Source organism: Peromyscus leucopus, chromosome 4 (assembly GCF_004664715.2).
Source record: "Peromyscus leucopus breed LL Stock chromosome 4, UCI_PerLeu_2.1, whole genome shotgun sequence".
In the NCBI taxonomy this organism is placed as follows: Eukaryota; Metazoa; Chordata; class Mammalia; order Rodentia; family Cricetidae; genus Peromyscus; species Peromyscus leucopus.
Window position 1 is genome coordinate 101,018,872 of NC_051066.1, and position 24,436 is coordinate 101,043,307.

Genomic DNA, 24,436 nt, shown 5'->3' on the forward strand with positions numbered 1-24,436 from the left:
CAATGAGACATTGTCTAGATCAGGTGGGCCTGTGGGCATGTCAGTTGGGAGATTATCTTAAACACATTGAAGTGGGATAGACCTGTCCACTGTGAGTGGCACTGTTCCTTAGGCATGGATTCTGAACTGTAAGTGTAGAGAAAGCCAGCTGATAACTAGTTACACACATTAGCTCATTGCTCTGGGATCTTGACCATGATCAGTTCTTCAAAGTGCCTGAAGCTGTGACCTCTGACCCATGGTAGACTGTAACCTGCAATTGTGTGCTATAATAAACCCTTTTCCTCTTAATTTGCTTTGTCAGGGTATTTTTATCAAAGCAATAGGAAATATAACCATATGTAAACTTATACTTTGCACTTCTGGGGGCTGACTCTGGAGCCCTGCTAGGGAGACACTCTGCCAAAGAACTAAATCCACACCCTGTATATAAAACTTTTGATTTTACAGAAAAAAAAATACAGGTAGCACAGAGAGTATTGGTGCATATATCCCACTCCCAGTCTCTCTCGCCATTAACACTTTGCCTAACTATGAAAATCTGGGGAGGGGCTTCCTCTCTATTTTCTTTCACTCAACATTTGACCAGAGATGTACCTCCTGTTGGTAGTGATCAATGTCTGTCTTCATTGCTGAATGTTGCTTCATTAAGGGAATGCTCTCTAATTATTTATCCATACTGCTATGGGTGTGCATTTGGAAAGCTCCCAGTTTGGAGTCTTTACAAATGGTGCTGCTGTGAACAGTCTAGTAGGCAGGGTGTGTTTTTTAAAGCTCTTGGGGATTCTAATGTCCAGTCCTATACCATGCTTTCTTTTTTTTTTTCTTTTGGGCCACTAGTCAGCTCCCAAATGATGACATGGGGACTTAACTAATAAAGTTATGAATGCTCACCTTATCTTATGCTTGTCTCACTAGCTCTTATAACTTAACCTGTTTCTCTTCATCTACATTTTTCCCTTGGGGCTTCTTACCTTTCTTTCCTTCTATATATCTTATTTTCACTGCTTCTCCTGGCTGGCTGGCTGGTAGCCACCTGGCTTCCGGCCCTGGGTGCCTCCCTCTCTCCCTCCCTCATTCTCTTCATTCTTTGTCTCTCATTCTTCTTGAGCCTAGATTTCTCCTCCTATTTATTCTCTCTGCCGGCCAGTCCTGCCTATCCCTCTTCTGCCTAGCAATTGGTCATTCAGCTTTTTATTAGAGCCATCGGGTGCCTTAGGCAGGCAAGGTGAAACAGCAACACATCTTCTCACAATTAAACAAATGCAACACATCTTTGCACAGCGAAAGTAATACTCTGCGGCTTAAGTAAATGTAGCACATGTTTACATAGTTAAATATTCCACAACACAGCCCCAAGTTGAAAGCACCTGAACTAACCAGTTCACTCCAACACAAACTACTACTCTCAAGCCTCCAGGGTTCCCTCCTCCCTGGAATTCTTACATTCTTCTAGAGCACGTCACTGTGCTGAGGGTGAAGTGGGCTTCAATGGAGCCATGGCTTTTCTTTAGTTGACTGGTTGTTCCCATTTCCACATAACTCTTCTCTAGGCTTGCATCAGTTTCTCCCACTGAGAGAATGAGCCACACAGTGCACACTTGGCTGGCTCTGGCTCAGTGAAGGCCTTCCCTCAAGTCCTCTGGTGATGGATCTTAACAGGCATCCGTGGGATGTACTCAAAAGATCAAATCCTGAATGTGATTTTAGGCAGCTAGCATCCCAGTGAGCTGGGCCGGCCACATGTTTGTCTACTGGTCATTCGTCATTCTTTTTATATACTGACTGTTTCCCAATTATGCCTTTCAAAGGACATGTTTTTCTTATTGACTTTGAAACATGGCTTCCTACTTAGGGAAGTTGACCCTGTTTTCTGGTATATCCACTGCCATTCTTTTTAGGATGGCTTGCCTTTGAGTTTTGTGTGTGGTAGACCCTGAGAACTCCACATCAAAGCTAATCTTTACCCTCCCTGGTTCTTCCCAGTTCCACACTAAGCTTTGTGCCTGGCGTTGTGAACTTCCCGGTCCATTCTCGGCAGTGCCCTAGACTGATTCTGACGGGGAAAGCAGCCATGCCTCTGAGGAGTTTATCTACAAATGGTTTTCCCAGGCTTTACGACAACAAACGGCCAGCAACCTGGTAGCTCACAGCAGAAGTGCATTTATTCACAGTTCTGGATGCCAGCTCTTCAAAATGAAAACACAGCGAGTGGATTTCTTAGAGGTCCTGAGGGAGAAAACATCCTGCCTCTCAGGCCCTTCATCATCCTCCTTAGTACCCAGCCTTCCAGTCTCTGCTTCAGTCCTCACACTGCCTCCATCTTTCTTTGTGTGTCTCTGTGACGGTTAACTTTTGTGTCAACTTGACTGAACCATGTTCCCCAGATGTTTAATCTAGTGTTATTCTGGATTTTTCTATGAGTGTTGGGGAGAAGACCAGTACTTGTGCCAGTGGACTTTGAGGAAAGCAGGTTGCCCATTTTAATGCACATCTAATTAGCAGGAAGCTTGTACAGAACAAAAGACTGATTCCTGAAACCTGAAGGACCTGTACTGCCGAAAGCCTTTCAGCCTGAGCTGTCACACCAGCTCCTCTCCTCTCTGGGTTGGAAGCTTGCCCTTTGACCTGTAGATTTGAGCCTTACCAGTCTCCATAGCCACGTGAGCCTATTCCTTTAAATGAGCCTACCTATGCTCACACACATCCTGTTGGTCCTGTCTCTCTGAAGCACTCGGGTAAAGGTCACCTTTTCTCAGAAATCTGCCACCATTAGACGCAGAGCCTACCCTAATCCATTAGGACCCTCTCCTGACTGTCACATCTGAGAAGTCCTTGCAACAGCTCTCCTCTGTCCTTTACATCACTTCCATGGCTTCAGAAAGCCTCTGTCCTCATCTTTGCAAGAGAAGGAGACCACTACAGAAAACCACCAGCAATCACAATGCAGAGTTTTGGAGCCCAGTGCGAATGGAAATATCTATGAAACAACTCCCACACCTAAGGCTCAGGGAACATTGTGAAGGGGTTTGGAAAGATTGTAAGAGCCAGAAGATCAGGAAATGTGCTGTGAAACTGTCTTCTAACAATGTCAGAAGTTATACCCATAGAGTCTCCCCAACGTGACGGCCGAGACATGAGAACAAGGAAAAGAGCAATGGATGTGCTAAAGTGGAGGAGAGAAAGACCACTAGGCCTCAACCCTACGCAAAGAACTACGGGAATGCTGAAAGTGGGGGAAATAGCCTTCTCCAGGAACGAATATACCGATGGGTTCTACAATACCAAACGGTCAGCCCTGAAAACATACATGCAGGTAACATTGTACAGATGGAGCAGGCTGTTTTTAGGAATACACTTAAATATATACGTATACATATCTGCATGCAATAACAATTAGTGAAAAGAGAATTTGAAAAAGAGCAAAGAGGGTCTATGAAAGAATTTGGAGGAAAGAAAGGAGAGGAAGAGGTGATGTAATTATATGATAATCTCAAAAATAAAAGAAAAATATTTTTACAAAATAATACTAAAATAAATAAAAATCCAGAAAAAAAAAATGAGTTGGCACCGTGCACAATACAGATGCCTTCTCCACCCACGACTCCTCCCCATCCTTACCTGTGCCTGTGCCTGTGCCTGAGCCTAAGATTTCCTCTTTAAGTGGTCCAAGTCTTAGTTAGGAAATATCTCACGGGTGCAGTGGGCGCTGCTGGAAAGTAGTATGATACCCTGTCAGGTCAAAGTACTGCAATATCAACTCATCTGAACCCAGATACCAGGTCACACCAGCAAAGACTAGTATGCAGCGCTTGGAGGTGAGGTGGGAAAGGGATGGAAGCACTACTTTTCAGGACGTAGGATTAGTACCTTTAGAGCTTTGGGTAGCCACGAATGCGCTGCTTTTTATCAAAATATAAGTACGTTTTCTTTAAAGCCAAGAATGTCCTCAGCAGATCCATTGCACTGGAGTCATGGCGTCATGGGAAGCAATTCATTACAGTGCGTTTGCTCATAACTTCTCTGTCGATAGTGTTTCTGGTAGCTGCGAACTTGTAAATGACAGCTGAACACAGGATGTGAATTCAGCATTACTCCTCCTAGGAGAAGCCAAAGACTTCTCGAAATATGTGCCTAGAAAGCAAAGGCACATTAGGAATGCGAGCTCATGTTTCCTGACTGCTGAATAATAGTCCCGACACACAACCAACAAGCTTGCACTAGGAGTTTATTGGCTTATTTATTTTCCAATACCAGGCCAACAAATCTTTTGTTGCTGAAAAATTTTGTTTCCTTTGCTGTCTTGAGTCAACTGCAGGCAAGGTACAAGGGTGTGGTTCTTTTAGAGGCTATTAATTTTTTCCACCAGAAAGCTATTTTAACTCATTATTGATGCTTTTTTAAAATGTCACTATCTAATCAACACACTACTGATGACAAAGGACAAAAGAAAGTGTCTTGGGAAATGCAAGGCATGAATCCTTCCAATACAGTCATTGCTTCATCCTAATGGCAGTCATTAAATTATCTTCCTTTGCAAGTAAACCAAGCAACACTGGGAGAAATTCCCTGTAAACATTCCTATTCTTCTCTCCTAGCATCAGGTTGATTCCAGAATGATGCTTGTGGTTCTGGGATGAGACTTTTAATATTATACTGATTTCTAGCAAGCAACCTTGGCCAATTTCCTTAACTCTTCTAAGTTTCTCTTTGGAAAATGCAGACTATGGGGTGCTCCTCCTTAGTGGGATGGGTACTTGGAGTAACAGGATAACTAACATGCTGCAGGGTTCTGGCAGCAGGACAGCTGCAGCATCAGCCATGGGGTGTAGGTGTTGTGCAATATAATATTGTAACAGCCTGCTTGGCTGGCAGGCACCTTAGGCCCCTTCTCGATTTACCAATGGCTTCATTGCTGATCCATGCATGCATGGACAGCAAGTTCCTGTTGATTTCCATGCCCTTCACATTCCATGGCTTCAGTCTGCCTTGTAGCCTAGTATTAATCTATTTGCACTGTTTTAAAAACAAAAAACTGACACTGGGTACCTTTTAAGAACAAAAACTTATTCCTTACAGTTGGGAAGGCTAGAGGGGCCAAGATCAAACTGCTGACAAATCCAACATCTGGTAGGACCTGCTCTCCACTTTCAAGATGGAGCTTTGGGCAGAAGGAAGGAACACTTTCCTCATATAGAAAAAAAAAAAAAAAAGGAAAGGCAAAGGCCTTTTATAAGACTACTAACTTGTTGGTGGTGCCAATGGTGGCTGAATGTCCTCATTGAAGTCTCCATCTCTATACGCCGCCGCCGTCACATCGCTGGTATCCAGGATCTTACAGCAGACAGTGTGGACCATGGCTCTATGTGGTGTCCTCCTTTTCCTTTGCATCACACTATACTGTTCTGTGCTGGCATTGCTCTGTGCTGTGCCCGCCTCTCCCCTGCTGGCCTTGCTCTGTGCTGTGCCCGCCTCCCTGCTGCCTGCTCTGTCTGTGCCCTCTGCTGGCCTTGCTCTGTGCTGTGCCCGCCTCTCCCCTGCTGGCCTTGCTCTGTGCTGTGCCCGCCTCTCCCCTGCTGGCCTTGCTCTGTGCTGTGCCCGCCTCTTCCCTGCTGGCCTTGCTCTTCTGCACAGGCAGACTAGGAAACCCAATGCTGTCTCAAGCATGAGCTGACCCCTCACCTCTGGAGAAGGCTCAGACTTACGGCACTGGGTCTGTCAAATCTTCCATTAAAGGGAATGAAAGGAGAAAGTGAATGAAACTAAGTCTCTCCCCAACGACAACAAGAAGACGAGCTTTTACCTTGTCCACACTACCTTGAACAAAGGCTTAAAGTGTGATGGGAAAATATCATGGACTGGGCTACATATGAGATATCTTAAAGTATCAAATTAACTGCCTTTAATTTCAGTACTAATGGGTTGTGTTCCCCCTTCCTCTCTACTCAGATCCCACTCATCAATCTAGATTATGTTATAAATATTCCTTCAAAGAACGAACGCACATATTGATGCCCTCCCTGTACTTCGCACTAGTCCTTGTTAATTCCAGACAAGCTGAGGTTACTCAGGGACTCTGGAAGTCACTGAATGTGTTCTAGCTGACCCAGTGTGGAGCCAGAGTCCTTGCTTTCAGTCCTTATGCAAGGTGTACAATCCATGTTCCTTTTCACACTGGGTCATCCTTAGGGCTCCAGCACACACTACTAGCCCCATTTGCTATGTGGACAACAACTACTGAGAGAGACCCAGACCTATAGTGACTCATCCCAAATGGCATTATAGTGTCACAGCCATGGCATCAACCAAGGAAAGAGCAATGACAGTGTTTTTCAATAATGCAGCTAAGGATACGGATACTACTGGAGCTGTTATGCTGGCATGCACACGGGGTGGAGTGGTGTTCTTTTAAGGGGATGCGAGGAATCTCGTGATGCCTCAAAATGGATTAGCTATTCTTAGTTCCAACCTGAAAGTGACTTTTCTCACACATAAGAATTGCAGACCTCATCAATAACTCCAATCTTTTAAATATTTTGCTTCTGGCTCCCAAATTACTAATCCTCACAGAGGGAATGCAGCTGTCTAATCAATCTCTCTTTGGAGCCACAAAAGATGGAAATCTATATGCCATAGGCAGCATGTTGGGGCAATATTGATGAGAAACAAAGTCTAAAAAGTGTATTTGAGGGACTTAGAGCTAATGACACAGGAGACAGAAAAATCATTTTGTTTTCATCAACTTAAAACAACTCAACACTCAAGTCATTCAGGGATGGGTATATATGTCCTCTCAGACTTGATTCCATCTGCCTCCTCCTCCAGGAGCTACGGGATTTACAAGAAATCTTGAAAGGAGAGCCAGGCCAGATCTCCTCTCTCTCTCTCTCTCTCTCTCTCTCTCTCTCTCTCTCTCTCTCTCTCTCTCTCTCTCTCTCTTTTCTCTCTCTCTCTCTCTCTTTCAGATCTAACATAATTCTCAGAGTCTGACTGCCTGCCAACAGATCATTCAGGCCCATCTTTCCCAGCTGCCCTGGCAGCCTTTTCCTCAGAAGCAAAACACACACACACACACACACACACACACACACACACACACACACACACACACACATTGCCAAGCATTAGATCTCGGTGCTGTCTGAACTGTGACCTCAGTCACTTCTTAGGATCTGGAAGTCTGCCACTCTTACCTGGCCTCCAACATTCTGTTCCACTCAACACTTACAAAACTTTCCAGGAAAGAAATATTTTCTAGGAAATACAAATAACCTTATATGCCATGAAACTGGAACACAATAACTAGGGAAAGGCGCACACCAATTAATATCCCAATATCTTATTCCACAATGAAGACATAAATAGGATGCGGGTGTCCACGGGCAGATCAAATCTTTTCAGATAAGAGCGACCTGAGACATGCAGAGAAGAAATCAATGTGTACCAGAATTAGTCTAGAAAAAGATGATCTCTAAGTTTTTTGGGGGGAAGAGGGGAGAAGAAAGGAGGGCAGGGGGCTGAATAACATCTCTTCTCAGTCTGAGGTCTACACTTTTAGGAGTGTCCTGAAACTCAAGTTACAGAATGCTGGCTACACATTAGACACTAGGTCTATGTCACCAAGTGCTAGACACTGGGTTTGTGGGATGCCCACCTGATCATAAAGTCAAATAGGAGGCAAGCTAGATATACAGCTCTCACTTATCTTTTGTTTTTTGTTTGTTTGTTTTTGTTGTTTTTGTTTTGTTTTGTTTTGTTTTGTTTTGTTTTGTTTTTGAGACAGGGTTTCTCTGTGTAGCTTTGCGCCTTTCCTGGGACTCACTTGGTAGCCCAGGCTGGCCTCGAACTCACAGAGATCCACCTGGCTCTGCCTCCCGAGTGCTGGGATTAAAGATGTGTGCCACCACCGCCCGGCCAGATATACAGCTCTCTTGAGAGGACTGTCTCATCCAAGACTATTGCCATCTGTATGAACAGAATGGGAAAACCATATCACTTTTAAAGGACATTCAGATATTGGGTACAACTTTTACATAGCACAGGTGATTTGAAAAGTAGTCCAGCCTTTGTCCAACTTATTATGGTCCTCAGTTACTCGAGAGACAGACATTTTGGAAATCAGCCATCTATATTTAATGCAAAGATTAGCACTTGCCAGAAGGGAGATAAGCCCAGTTTGTCACGCCCATTACATACCCAGCCAGCACAAGGCACAAATCTTCCAACCGTAGTATACGGTCTCAAGACTTTAATATTTTCCCGTGTAATTATTTGCAAAATGGTCCTGAGTGGAAAAAGAGAAGAATCTTAAATAGGTTTGGTGACCAGGCAACCAGCCAGACTACACACATGTGGGAAATGATGCAGCGGAGCCTCACATTGCACAAATAACTCATTAGTCCATTTTTATTGTTAAACAAAGAATCCTGGAAATGATGTAGATTAGCTAATAGAAGAAGTGAAGGACTGCCTATTATACTATCACCTGGTAATAACTATGATTAATAACTTGGTATGTATTTTTACATGCACATAGGACACATTTCTAATTTTTACAGGAATGTATCATTGTGTATATTGACTTTTTTTTTTAGCTTACTTTTAAATGTAGGAATATATTTTCATATAAACAAACAAACTCCTATCTAATCATTTTTCTATTTACAGGGCATTCAGTTACAGCATCTTAGAAAATGCAGAGTCTCCCCAGTTTTTAGTATTGTTAACAACACTACAATGAATGAATACACTATGGATGCACTTGTGATCACTCCTTTGAAAGAAATTCTTTCAAAAGGAAGTTATGGTGAAAGCTATTCAGATTTCAAAAGCTGTTTTGATCCAGGCTGCAGAATTGCCCTTCAGAAGAGTCATTCCGATTTACACTCCCACGTTGTCTGGATGAGGGTCCAAAACATAAATCTTAATGCTGAGTAGCCAACTCACTGACAGATCAAACTTGTGATTTAAGGATCTGAAGCCCTTACAACACACTGTCCATCATGCACATGAGCACACCCATGAATAAACTGATCACGTTAATAAACTATATAAACATATATCTATGTACACATATTTCAACTAAAATAGAAACCCTTAGCTAAGGAGTAGGCATTTGCCATTGACGCCAACATCATAGTCTGTTTTCTAAAATCTTGTTTCAAGTCACCATCTGAGTCTCAGGTTCTTTATCAACTAGATCTGCTCTGCCACGCTTCTGTTACAAAGTCTGTAGCGCCTTCCTGCAAAGGAGGACAAGGGGCCCAGCTCTCCATCTGGCTCAATCTCCTCTTAGCTCCACCCTCTACATCTCTGCAGGGAATCTTGAAGCCACTGTGTTGCTTCTTGAACGAACTTGGTCAGTTCTGAATTCTGAGTCCTGTGTATGCTCCTTCTGTATCTAAACATTGCTGTCCTTGCTAGTACCCCTGACAGTTCCTCTTACCTGTGAAAGTCCACTTGTTACAACATCATATTTGTGAAGCCTTTTTTTCATTCCCCAGCAGTCACTCTGTTCCCCACCACACACATTGTTCTGTTTATGCCTATTTTGCAATATTTATCACACTGAAAAGGAAAATATTATTCATGCCTGTCTCTTCCTTATTACAATGAATTCTCAATATTTTCTGGATTTAGATTTATTATGCTATAAGAGATGTTTAATATGGAGTTGGTAAATGTGCAACAGGCAAAAGAATGAATAGGTTATGCATTTTCTTGCTTCATTTGTTATTTCTTTAAAAACCTCAGACACTCAAAATCACTAGAAGAGCATCGGTTTTTTTGGGGGGTTGTTTTTTTTTTTTTTATCTAAGGGTCAGAATCTCTTCTGGGGCTCATCAAAATCTAGTCACCTTCAATAGCATGTTCTTTTCTTCGTGTGTCAGGTGCCTGCTGCCAGTTCTGACAAGGAGAGAGGTTGACAAAAGTCCTACCAGACACTTAGTACAGTGGGATCAGCCATGTCCTAGCCCCCATCCTTGGAGGAAGAGGAGAAAAGGTTACAGGAACTCTGGATGAACAAGGGTGGGCTCATAAGCGTACAGGGAATAGGGTTTTTGCATTCCCTTCCATCAGTGACTACACCATGGCAAGGAAATAAACAAGGAGATTATGTGGGGACCCTGTTTCCACTGTAGTTACTTATCCTGCAGAACTCAGGCTAAGAAATAACACAAAATGCTCTCATGCCATGTAAGCTGGTTTCAGCTTGGGTGGTGCTGACACCACACAGCACCAAATCCCAAGGCATGCCCCATCCACTGTTTCCACAGCAGAACATACTCCCTGCTGTGGTACAATCTTCAAAGGTCTTATTAATACAAACAAACTCAGAGCCAGGTATTGGGGTGAAAGCTGAAAGATCAGAGAAGCAGAACAAGCCACAGCTGCCTCACCTTGCCAATTCCTCAGCTGATCCTGTTTCCTCAGACTGGAAGACTCTTGAGTCCTCATCCGGAATGGATCTCAGCTGAACTGCTGCCAAAAACCTAAAAGCTTAACCAACTCTAGTTCCTGGTTTTCATGCCTTATATACCTTTCTGCTTCCTGCCATCACTTCCTGAGATTAAAGGCTCTTGTTACCATGCCTAGCTGTTTCCAGTGTGGCTTTGAACTCACAGAGATACAGATGATCTCTTCCTCCCAAGTGATAGGATTAAAGGCATGTATGCCACTATTTTCTGGCCTCTATGTCTATCTAGTGGCTGTTCTGTCCTCTGACCCCAGGTAAGTTTATTAGGATGCACAAAATATTGGGGGACACAATATATCACCACACCCTGCTGCTCTGCAAGTTAGCTCAAATCATAGACATATGCACCAATTTTCCATGACATTGAAGCCGAGCACCCTGCGGCAGCCATGGCAGTCCTACCACTGAGCATCTGCAGGCAGCAAGGAGTTTGGAATTCTGGGATCAGGATTCTGCATTCCCAACTGCATTCTGGGCCAGTGGTAGAATTAGCCCAAAAGGTGGAGGCGGGATGATTCCAGAGTCCAACATCCATGACCTTGAATTTCAGCTCTGCCATTTTCTATTGTGTAACCCTGGGCAAATAATTTGTCTCTTTTATGAAGTGCCAACTTCTCGGGCGTTTTCCCCTCAGAGAGGCACTTGCAGTCCGCGCTGTGTGAAGTGGCCCTTTTTGTCACTCTCCATCATCGCCGTGGCGTTTGACATTCCTTCTGGCACTTGGGACTATCAGGATTCTGTAAGATGCCTCAGTTTTTGTCCTCCGCTAATAGAAAAGCACCAAGAGAGATAGCCAGGTCTTTGTCTCACTCAGCACTTCGTAGAAACTTGAAAACTTGTTGGGTAAATAAATGGGGATAGTGGCAGCATCAACCATCAGATGGCCAAAGGAATGGGAAGCTAAAGACAGGGAAAGCTTGGGAACTTGCCTAGAGTACTAGAAGCATGCAATGTGCACTAGTCAACAAGCATTCCATTACCTATCATTTCAAATCCAATAGTAAAAGTATGGCTTCAGATTGTCATATTTTATATTTCCTAATAAATGACCCAGCTTCTTGCAAGAAAGGCCTTTCAGCTTACAAAAATATATAAGATTACCTGCACCCACATAACTTACTAGTCCCAAAGATTTGTATAGTTGTTAATAAAAGTTCAATGCATTTTTTTGCTTATTGATCTATTTCATGGTAAACACAAAGGAGAATCTCCTTCTTTCCATGTGAAGCACTTCATGTTTCTAGTGAACAGAGTTGGGAGAAAGGAGCGCACAGCCATCCCTCACCACACTGCAGGCCGAGGTCTGGTGACAGGGTCACGTGTGTGTGTGTGTGTGTGTGTGTGTGTGTGTGTGTGTGTGTGTGTGTGTGCTGGTGCTGGTGCCCTGCTGAGCTGCACTCCCGTGGTTTGATCTGTCCCTGAAGGAGTCACACCTGTAACCTGAAGCAACACTCATGAATGTAGTCAATGTCTCGCCTAGTGTTCTGGAAGAACCCCCCCCCACACACACACACACAGTGACACCTTAAAACACTACTCAGTGTATTCAGTGACTCCCCAGTACCGTGGACTGTAGAACTCACATGGTAATGCAGTCTACCTGTGTTTTCCCTTTTGTTTCCCATATACCGTGGAGATTCTGTACTTGTCCTATAGAATTTTGGTTGTCTTCCTCTTGTGTTCTGTCTTCACATTTGCCCTCTTGATTTCTGCGTCCTTACGCATTTGCATTCCTTTAAGGGCCTTCCAGTCCTTGTTTCTGTACACTCATGAAATGACCTAAGCAAAACATGTGCTCCAAAATTTATAAATCCCCAGATTAGCTCCGTGAGGTCTCTGACAGGGGCCTCTGACTTAATCCACCAGTGCGGAAGGACCTTTTCTTCTGGTGATCCCCGAAACATGGGTGACACAGTCAACATTCTGAGCTGTAGAAATTTGAAGTTCTCCTTGAGAAGAGTGGCTGGTCAAATCCTCCGAAACGCGAATTGGTTTAACTGGTTCTACTCTAGATCTGCAGTTATCATTCCTGAAGATGGCCCAGGATTCACATGATTACCAGACAGCTGAGCAGGTGAAGCCAGCCGTCCTAGCAAAACATGCTTCACATTTAACTTTAGAGACAGATTGCAGAGCAGGAAAAGAAACACAGGAAAAAAATATCAAAGATGAGGAGGTCAAAAATGTAATTAGCTAAACAAGGGATAAAATTAGTTCTTAAAAAACACAGGCCCCACCCCCAGATAAGAACTACAGGCAAATAACGGCTACTGAGAACGGGAGAAGAAATAGTGTCTCCAAGGGATGAGCCCCCTAATTAGTGATTCCATTCCAAGTGGTCAACCCTGAAATCATACACACATAAGCAACACCAAACAGACTCAGCAGGTTGAATTTTTATATTAATGTATTTATATGTAACTAACAATAATAATAAAAAAGAGGTCATCAATTGAAGGGAGTGGGGAAAACGTGAGAAGGGTTGAACAAAAGGATCATGGGAATGACTGGAAGGGAGAAAGGGAAGGAGGAAAGTGATGTAATTATATTGATAGAAATATCTAAAAATTCATTAAGTGAATAATCTAAAATAAAATACAAATTTGTTAATAAACAGTTTTCAAGGAAGCCTCGTGATACCCCAGGTTATCTCATTGGAAAAAAAAATACTTGCTGTGTTTTTCTAGATATTGGTTAAAGTTTAATCTGGGGGATATAGCTGGCTCTAAAGCAAAAAGGGAAACTCACTTAGAAGATTCACAAAAAAGTATCAGCGTATAGGGTGGAGGGGGCGGGGAGAGATGGCTTAGCAGTTCTGAGCACTGGCTGCTCTTCCCGAGGACCTGCGAGCTATTCCTAGCAGTGTGTCAGGCAGCTAACAACTACCTGAAATTCCAGCTCCTAGGATCTAAAACTTCCCTCCGTCCTATGTTTCTGGAACCCAAATACATGTACACACAGCACAGACACAGACACACACACACACACACACACAACACACACACACACACACACAAACACAAACACAGACACACACACACAGACACACACACATACCTATACACACAAAATAAACAATTTTTTAAAGAATGTGTCAGCTTATATAGGAGAAGCATGGGTCCCCTTACCATCAGAATCCTAGAACAACACCCAGCCCCTAGCTGAGGTTGACAGTTGAGGGCTGCTAGAGGAGAAAAGGCAATTTCCTTTAGAGTTGTGCTCTCTGGTAGGTACTCTTAGGTCACTAGAGAGTGACCATATCCAAGTGTATATGGGTGCGCTAACTGCACTCAGTATTGCACAAAATAAATAAACAAAAAAGAGAACATTACATAGGAACATTACCTTACATTGAGACATGAAGGGGGATCTGGAGGAGTGGGAGGATGGTATAAGACTGAAATATAGGGCTGGAGAGATGGCTCAGTGGTTAAGAGCACTGACTGCTCTTCCAGAGGTCCTGAGTTCAATTCCCAGCAACCACATGGTGACTCACAACCATCTGAAATGAGATCTGGCACCCTCTTCTGTATATATAATAAATAAATAAGTCTTTTTTTAAAAAAAAAAGACTGAAATACATTGTTCATATAGATGAAATTCCCAAATTATACATATGCATGTAAGTAACTTTAAAGCAGTTATATATTTCTAAAATAAATAATATTTGCCTTATAAAACTTTTGCTTTGCCCTGTGGAAGGACCAAATGATTTTCTGGGAGTTTTTGGAAGGAAAAAAAAAACATGATCCATAGATCATGAAGAATGGCTCTTAAATGGCAATCAGCAACATGGCAGAAACTGTAACTAGTGCAGGATCTGACACTTACACGAATGCAAAAAAAAAAAAAAATAAAAAAAAAATAGCATGAGTCTTCAGGGAATAAGACTCCTAAGACCTGCCTAGAAACCCTACATTTTACTCTGGTCTCCCCAAAAAACGATAGTGGAAAGCCTCACGCTCCTGGCAGCCCTGAGTGTGACTTCCCACAGCATAAGCTGAGCTTGCTTGGAGTTACTGGCTGTGTGAATGTTAGATGGGGTGCAGGTAAGTCACTCTCCTTCAATGGGAAATCCAAGTGATGGTAGTTCAAGGTTCACCTCTAGCCACATACCCAGGGACATGAGTGTGAGTCTGCAGGCAGGCAGGCTGATGGCTGAACTGTCACACTCAAAAGTAAGCATAGAAGTGGCTTATGGAGAAGTTGTCTTTTAACTTGAACCTCTTTTTCCTTCTGTATCCCATTGGACAATCTGCCAACCTCAGAATTAGAAGGATCCCCAAGAGCAACAAAAACAATTGTGTGGATTGGAGGGAAGATAGGAAACATCGAGCAAAAGACAGGCTGAAACAAGACTGTAACCACACTACAACCACCATCATGGATGTTGGCTCTTCCCATCCATGCATATTAGCCTTCCGTGATACCCAGGACAATATGGACAAAGAAACAATGAGGACCACTGGAAGGACTCTTGGGCTACAACCAGGCCCAAGAACAGCTCCCATTGGGTTCCAACAACCAGAGCTGGCCTGGTACCCAAGACAAGCCTCTAACACAAACACATTGGGAATAATGTTTTTAATCTCATTCTGACTTTGTCTTCATTTCCTTTAGCCCTGTGGCTACCACCCATTGAATCAATAGCATCTATGGCTTCCAAAATTCATTGCTTACATGCCACAAGAGAAATCTCGAGTTCTGAGTGCTGACCTCCACAGAACTCAGGAAGGACAGTGCTCATCACTGAAATGTCTCTCCAAAAGTTGTCACTGGGGTACATTGGATGGTGGGGCACTTGTGAAATAAAAGCAAAATAGAGGAAGCCCAAATCTCAGATAAGTTTCAGCCTCAGCCAAGCCAGCAGGGAGTTCTCATGTCTCACCCACCATGGTTGTCTATTTTAGGCTGAAATGGCTGAACGTTATGTCCCTGCCCTGGCTACAGCTGCCTGTGCTGGCATGATCTCAGGTGAGGTAGCCTTCTGTAGCTGAGGCCTTAGCTGAAGGGTTTGGATGCTGTAGTCCATGTGTGCCTGTATATCCAGCTGCTGGGATAGCATTCCTTCAAGGGGTCAGGGAAGCTCTTATTCATGAAATTCATGAATATATTCTTCAAACCCTTCCAGTTTGAAGAAAAAGACAAGGGATAGAGATCGGGGGTCACTGAGTGAAGGCATGTGTGTCTTCAAGTTTGAACAAGCAGGAGTTTTGTTCTAGTCTGGGTAGCCAGATGGAACGCCAGCAGCATGAACGCAAGGTTTCTTCTCATGAAGTTCTTCAGACAATGCATTCAGGAGGCTGACTCGGTAGATATTGTTCCATTCTGAGGAGAGTGTGGGCCTGCAAGGTCTAGCGCATGGTCATGGAGTGTTTGCAATCAATCCCCTTCTCCCCCAGTTCTTTGACCCTGCCCCCAAACAACAGGCACGAGGTCCACCTGCAGCTGATTGTGACAGAGGGCCTTCGGGGGATATTAAGAATTTGCAGAGCTTGAGCAGCATGGAGAGAATTACAAAGCCTGTATTGGGTTTCTCTTTTCAGAACCAGAATCTCTCCTGTTCAGCCTGGACGAGCTCTGTGACTCTTGATTGCCAAGCCTAGGGGAGAACTTCCAAGCCCAGACAATTCTGAAGAATCCCTGCCGAACTCCTTCATCGAGAGCAGAGGGAGCATCAATCTCCCCTCGTCGGGATGGCAGCCTTCATACAGCAGCCAGAGGAAAAAATGATTATGCTAACTCAGACCCTGAGGGCGTTATTATATTAAAGCAAAGAAAATAAATCTCTACACCCCAGCACGCTCGACTCAGGGTCCTCGGCTTCTTTGTGCCCTCAACCCCTCCTCCGGACTCACAATGAAGTAGAGATGGAAGAGAAAATGATAAAGCCAGGCTGGAGACAGGCCACTTTCCAGATCACTTATTAAACCACAAAATAGAGACGCTCTGGGAGAGCATTGTCTGAGCCCTGAGAGCTAAGATTGAGCGAGATGGGCCCAGACGAGCGGAGAGTAACAAGTATCAAAAATGTCAAATTTCACTGAATTTAAATACAGACAACAAAAATCTGTTGAATTTTCCCCAGCTGAAGTTTTCTGCCCAGCACATTCAGTTTCCCTGGGAGCCAGGCTACCAGCCAGCTCCCAGGAATCACTGAGTGCAAAATGTACTGTCCTCATGCACTGCCTCAGAAAGGATGGAAGAGGGCATTTAACCCGGGTTCTCCTAATTCTAAAGTTGTTTCAGGCCTAAAATGCTCATTTTTTAAAAATGTGTGTGTGTGTGTGTTGTCTCCATGTATGTCTGTGCACCACGTGTGTGTAATGCTGATAGAGGCCAGAAGGGGGCATCAGAACCCCAGAACCTGGACTTACAGATAACTATGAGCTGTGATATGAGTGCTGGGAATTGAATCCTGGTCCTCAAAAGAACAGTCAGTGCTCTTAACCACTGAACCACCTCTCCAGAACTGAGTTATGTATTTTAAATAATACCTGGTATACAAAATTGGAATAGTTCCCAATAATTCAGAGGACTGGGATGTGCCCTACACATCCACTGGGATGTGGAAGAAAAGGAGAAAATACAAGCTTAACCAGGCACTGGTAACTCACACCTTCAATCTCAGCACTCGGGAAACAATGGCAGTTAGAGGACAGTGTGGTCTACTGAGTGAGTTCCAGGACAGACAGGGCCACACAGGGAAACTCTATCTTGAGGGTGGGGAGGTGGGAGGGGAAGGTGCAAGTTTTGAGAAGGCCTAAAAGTCTACAAGTTGTTGGCTTTTGTTTACCTGAGGGTTTTTGTTTTATCTTTTTTGAATTTTTTGACAATTCTATGCCTGTATATAGTGCATTCTGATTGCTGTACCTCCCAGACCCAGACCCTGACCTCTGGCTCTGCAGTCCTTTCTTCTTCCTCCTGTGTGATGGTCTCTAAGCCTTGGAGTGGTACAGGCGTCCCATTAACGGCTGAGCAGTCCACTGGCACTCTAGCCAGATGTGAGTTTCTGAGTCTACTACCATCACTGCACAACAATGAAACCCTGCGGTAACATTGTGTTCCCCAATTTATTGCACCCTAATAAACTTATCGGGGTCAGAGAACAGAACAGCCACTAGATATAGAGGCCAGAAAATGGTGGCACACACGCCTTTAATCCTAGCATTCTAAAGGCAGAGATCCATCTATGAGTTCAAAGCCACACTGGAAACAGCCAGGCATGGTGACTCACGTCTTTAATTCCAGGAAGTGATGGCAGGAAGCAGAAAGGTATATAAGGCATGAAGACCAGGAACTAGAGCCTGGCTAAGCTTTTAGGCTTTTAGCAGCAGTTCAGCTGACATTCATTCTAAATGAGGACTCAGAGGCTTCCAATTTAAGGAAACAGGATCAGCTGAGAAGTTGGCAAAGTGAGGTTAGCTGTGGCCTGTTCTGTCTCTCTGATCTTTCAGCATTCACCCCAATACCTGGCTCCGGGTTCATTTCTATTAATAAGACCTTTTAAGATTCGTGTTACAAAACCCATTTTGACTGAGTTGCAAACTGCAGCTGCTCACGCATGCCCAACGTCAGGGCTCAGTCTTGGTTTTGATGCTCGGTGTTAGTGGGCTTCCTGGCTGTCTCACTAAGGATGGGGGTCTGCAGAAGGTGACAGGGCTGGTGCGAATATGTGAAACACTGAGCACTGGCTTACTTCCAGCTTTGGCTGGGGCTTGAGCTAGCAGTGCCACAAAAATCAAAGACTGAGGGGTCGGATCTCAAGCTCCTGTTCATGCTGAACCCCAAACTGCTTCCTAGTGACGAGTACAAGAGAAAGAAGGTTCAGGAAAGCAGCTGCGGAGACAGTGAGGACTCCAGGGAGCGACGCACTCACACTCAGTGCTCACTCAGGCCGTTCAGGACATGGCGACAGTCACTCAGCACATTAAATGCTACCTGTGAGACCTGAATCTATGATTTAAATAGCAAGTGACAATTACAAAAAAAAAAAAAAAAAGTGCCCTTTTACATAAATGCATTATCTATACTAACCAGGAGCTGGGAAACCAAAAGGAGTTATTAACAAGCTGAGTCGGGCATAGGCATAGGCGTGGCCTCCCCTTTGCCGTGCTCAGTCCTGGTTGTCACAGGGCAGCCTATGAAAGCCCTCGTTTCAGAGACTGGTGTGCAGGTAATAAAAGCAGGGTGACCAGCATACATAAACTTTCCTTCCGTATGTGTCTGCTCTTCATCACAAAGCCCAGCACCTACTCGATGCATCAGCAGGTGGAGCTGGAGAGCTGTCTGAGCCACCGAGTTAGGGGGACACCCCAGACAACTATTTGGAGACTGTGCTGAGGGCATTTTATGTCAGATAAACGGCAGGAAAGATCTGATGTCTTCTTACAGGTCCTGAGGATGTTTTCTAGAGACACCCAGTGAGAAATGAATGCATCGCCCACTTCATTCCTCTGTCTTTTCACTTGCTCACCCACAGTTGCAGGGCGCCCGCCATGCCGAACACTGAAGAGCTGGAGGAAGGCAAGTAGACAGAGCCCTCCCTGTCCTGGTGAAACTCGTCACCAAGGAGCACAACATAGTTTTCTTTCATGTTCTCTGGCATCAGACAAGCCTTGTTCAAGTCACATCTTGACTGTCACGTGGAGAATCGGAGAATGCACCCTCAGATTTTAGGAAACTGACTCATCATCACATATGAAGCAAGAACTGGTAAAGCCCACCACAGTAGTTCTCCATCTTCTAGTGTTACCTGAAGATCTTACTTTAAGCTTCCTGCCTGGGCCCCTTACAAATTTTGGTTCGGCTGGCCTAAGTAAATACCACGCCACCAGTAATTTTCAAAGTCACGGGTACTTCTACTGAGGAGCCAGTGAGAAAACCTTTCTTCTTTAGAGTTGGGTGTTGAGCAACACACACCAACACTGCCTGCTTAATGAGCATTGCAACCATTGGCTTTGATGACCAAGCACAAAGAGCGGTTGTCTGCATCAGTGAATGTGAGGTACCCGGAGCCTTTATCTAAAACTGACACATGAGCAGAGAGCACTGAATTCTGGCAGCTTGCTTTCAAAGAAATAAAAAAAAAAATGACTTCCTCTTTACAACCTGACCAAAATGCACCAACCTCCTGCAGTATTCATTTCTGTTGCTATGATAAAATACCCTAATGGATGCAACTTTAAGAGACAGGAGGTTTGCTGTGGATTACAGTTGCAGGGAAGGGGTGGCAGAAACAGATGCTAGCCTGTCATACCGCATGCACACACAGGAAGCAGAGACAGAGGACAGGAAGAGGATCCAGGCTGTAAAAACTCAAAGCTCATGCCCAATGATGCACATCCTCCAGCAAAGCTCTCTCCCCCCCCCCCATAGATTGCATAACTTTTCCAAACAGCGCCACCAGCTGGAGACTGAGCATCTGGACAAATACCAGAAGTGGTGGCTCATGCCTGTAATCCTAGCACTTGGGAGGCAAAAGTCCAAAGTCATCCTCTGCTCCACACCAAGTTCCCGGACAGCCTGAGCTCCAAGACACGCCATCTCTAAACAAGATAAACATGCTAAGAAAACAAAGAAAGAGGGAGTTTCATGAATTAAGAAAAGCCAGGCTGAGCAAGAACATTCTTCTGTGAATTCAGGAAAAAGTAATTTTGTGTAAAAGTCAGAACAGGTGAAATCCCACAAAACATGATGAGAAGAGGAGCTACGCAATGTCCCTTCAAAGACGCTTGAGACACGCCCTGGAACAGTCGGAGCTGTGGCGTCTACACTCGAAGACACAAAGGAAATCAGAAGACACAAACATCAACCAGAATGAGAGAAGGAAAAACTCAGAAATGAGGTGATACAAAATGGGGAGGGACTTCAAAAATGAATCTTAAGCCAGAAGGAACTAAAGAGCAATAGACACAACCAATGACATCACAAGACATCCTGAGAAAAGTGGAAAGGAAAAAGTAAGTAGACAAAATGAGTGTAGTGATACAACAGGACTATAACACTGGGGAAACTGAGGCAGAGGCAGAAGGGGAGGAAATGGGGTTATCCTGTGCTACATGGGAGAACTCATCTGAAAGGAAAGTGTGGAAGGGAGTGTAGCAAAGAGAAAAGGGAAAGAGCATTGATGAGCAATTTGGAATGCTGGGTACTCGATATCTATGATAGGAATTATAGAAATTGTTCAAGTCTGTGAAAGAAGAAATCCGAAGAAAGGAGAATAGAAAAACACTTTTAACAAACACTCTAGAGATACCCTCAAAAATGATACAGAAAAAGAACACATTGCACCCTGAAGAAATGAGCTCAGAACATTCAGTGCTTTAAAGGTCAAGAAAATAATCCTTTGAGTATGCAAAAAAGGGGGCACATGGCCCATAAAGGAAAGAAAGAGATCATCAACTTCTCATCAACAGTGCTTCATGATGGAAGAAAACAAGGTAACATGTTTAAGATAACCTAGGGAACAGTGTGAGCGAACAGTTTCTGTCTAGCAGCGCTGCTCCTGGGACTCTTCTTCCTATTGGGTTACCTTGTCCAGCCTGGATAGGCGGTCTTTCACCTTGTCTTACTGTATCTTGTTCTGTTCTGTCCTCTCTTGGAGACCTGCTCTTTCCTGAAGAGAAAACAGAGGAGGAGTGGATCTGGGGGAGAGGTGGGGGTGGGTGGGAGAGCTTGGAGGAGTGGAGAGGGCAAATTGTGGTGGAGATGCATTGTGTGAGAGAAGAATCTTCAATTAAAAAAAAAAAAAGGAATCCCTTAAAAAATTCTCAGCATGGTAGAACTCAAACATTATCATTCCATTTGTCCTTCCATGAAATCGAGAAAATAAGTTTCTGGCACCAGATATTTAAAGGAACATCAGCCTGAGGACTTGGAGAACATCTAACATGCACACTTGTGAGTCCAAGGCCAATACGGAGCTACCGGGAATGACAGAGCTAAGGCTGTATGCTCATGCTTGAGCTCTTCAGGTGAAGCGTGGTGCTCACACGGAACAGCGGGAGAGCAGAGGGCATCAGAATGCTGGACTCCCTGGAAGTTCCACTGGGGTCCCTCCTGGATGTGTTCATCATGGCAGGACTCTCTCACGGTAGCATGAGGCCAGCCTAATCCCATTATTCCCCAGGCTCATGAGAACAGGCTCCTTGCAGATGAAAGAAGGGGCATCAGATAAGAGCAGAAAAGACTTGATGTACAGTCTTAGTTGTGAACTGAAGCGAGGTGTCACGGGGAGTCTCGAGTTACTTTATTAGGAAGTAGAGTTGTCAGAACTCTACCTGTGATGTCAGATAAGGCAGGAGGGTCATGGATGTCATACATGATGAATGACAGCCAGGCTAGACTACATAGTGAAGCCCTGGGTCCCAAAAACCAACAGAGGGAGAGGGCCATGAATCTGCATGTGAGAGAGAGACAGAGACGGAGACACAGAGAAAGAAACAGAAGAGAGATTGGAAGCAGTAGCAATTAAGCATCTCTAACAATATGTACTCTTAGACCGAGGTCTGGCAATGCTTCTTAAGCTGCTCTAATTGTATTTGTTTACTTATCTGTGTGCACATGCCTATGTCAAGGTGCACATGTGGCAGTCAGAGGACAACCTGCAGGAGTCCCTTCTCGCCTTGCATCATACGGTTCCCAGGATCACAGTCAGGTGATCAGGGTTGGTGGCAGGCACTTTTATCCGACATCTCCCCAGCCCCCCGCCTTGAAATGCTTTCAATTTAAAGAGTAAATAAGCATTTTGGAGGAAAAGTGCTAATCGCTAGGGTAAGCCTGGAACGTCCTTTTCTACCAGTTGATGAGGAAGCTACTGAACGCAGTTGAGACCATGTCAGGACTCTCACAAGGCGTGATGAAGAGGTTCCCCCTAGCTGAGGCAACTCCGCCTTCAAAGGGAGTAACCAGTGCAGCCGATCAGAGCCCACCAAATCTAAACGGATTAGTTAACTCAAATCATTTTCAGTCTAATTAGCGATGTTGGAGGAAGATCAAGGCCTTGAGGACTAGTGGCTGGTGGGAAAGACTCGGGCATGCTTTATCTTTAACTGCTCACCTTTGGGTACAAAGAGGAGGTGGTAGGGACCACCTCTGAAAATGATGTAGCACCTTGACAGCCTCTCCTCTCACACACTCCAAAGAACCCAAGCGTCTAACGAATGAGCATGAATAGGCTGCTCGCACGGCAGAGAGAGACAGCAGACGGGGTGTGGTTCCTGAGAGCGTGCTACCTGCACTCGGCCAGGAGCATCGGGGTGAGTGTGAGGAAGCCTTGGCAGGCAACTGCCCACCTGCAGCCAAAGGGCACACCCGGGAGCAGTCTGAAGGATGACACATGGAGATAGATGTCAGGACAGTGGCTGAGAACTAAGGAAAGGGGGGAAGAAAAGGAGGCCACCATCCCAAAACCCACATAGAGGGCATCAATGGAGAGAGGACTAGACTATGGCTTCCTGAAGATGTCCCCAATGAGGGGCATTATACTGCTGATCAGATACACAACACACACACCAAAGCATCCAGTGCACAGCTCAGGAGAGTGGTTTCCTTAGCAAAGCCCACGCCGAGGTGCATGAAGGGGCACTAGGGGTGGCTACAAAGTTCTATTTCTTAACCTAGGGTGTTTACAAGGATCTTCAATATATATACACAATACTATAACAAAAACTGTACACTTAACTTATGTGGCTTATCTAATTTTGTTTCACAGATTTTTAAGATTGACACAAAAGGGAGTAATAAATATTTAAAGCAAATCTAACCTCCAACGCCTTTTTCTTGGTAAATTCATGTTTAATAGGTTGCTTTATTTAGACTGGGCACTTGCATGTTTCTGGGACCTTTTCCAAGAATCATTACTCTTTTAGTCAACCACCTAATATTCCCTGTGTGCCTACTATGTGCCATGAATTTCTGCTCTGTGTCATGCATGAGCTTGGACCTTCTGGCACTCACTTCCTTTCCTAGCTTGGGTGACATGTGTTGGTAAGGTCTCCCTGTGTTTGGGCTTCTGCTGTTGCTGACACTCCAGTTGTGAGTGACGCTTTGTTGTATGAACTGGTTTGTGTATTGAGAAGGACATCATGAAGGACATCCAGTCAGCAGCAGCAGCAAGCGGCCTGCCTCCCTGTCCCCGCCCCATCATTACCTGGCGCTGCTCCCGTGAGCATGTGGGCAGCTGCTGCTCCACTTGCTGAGAACAGACTCTTCTTGTCTATATTTGGATATCTCGGCGTCCCAGCCTGAGCACCACACGGCACAACCAGAGAGCTGAGGGTCTGGGAATTTACACCAGGAAGGTTCCCAGCAAAGCCCCAGTATTCCAGGTTCATGAGCAGCAGGAAGCAGCTTGAAGCAGTTTCTCCATCTAAGGCTTGACACATCGATTTTCAAAGTTTTTCAGTTAACTTATTATTTGATCATTGCATACATGTACATAATTCGCTCTCACCACACCAATATTATGTACAAAGCAAAGGAACCATAACAGTTGCAAAGAGTTTCTCTGTGGAAGCTTTTTATCTCAACCCAAGAAATAATGATAGATAGGCAGGCAGGCAGACAGACAGACAGTGATAAGATGACAGAACACTGGCCACATGAAAGAGACTGTCCTCAACAGACTACATGCATCTATTATGTAGTACTCACCCAACCCAAATGTAGGTAATCCCTGTTTTACAGATAGTGGGAAGGAGGAACAGAGAGGTTAAGTGCCTTGCCCTAGGTCACACAGCTAATACACATTGCTAGAACTCAACCTATGAGGTCTCCTTCAGATCCTCCTTCAGATCAGCCACGCCACTGCCACAGGTTTTCCAGGATCTTGGCAAACTACAGAATGTATCTGAACTCTGGCTGCCTTGTCCAATTAGCATTTTATACAGCTCCTTCTGGCAAAAAGCACAGCTGATCTATGATCAAACAGCATCCATCCTGTCTCCTTCATAGTTC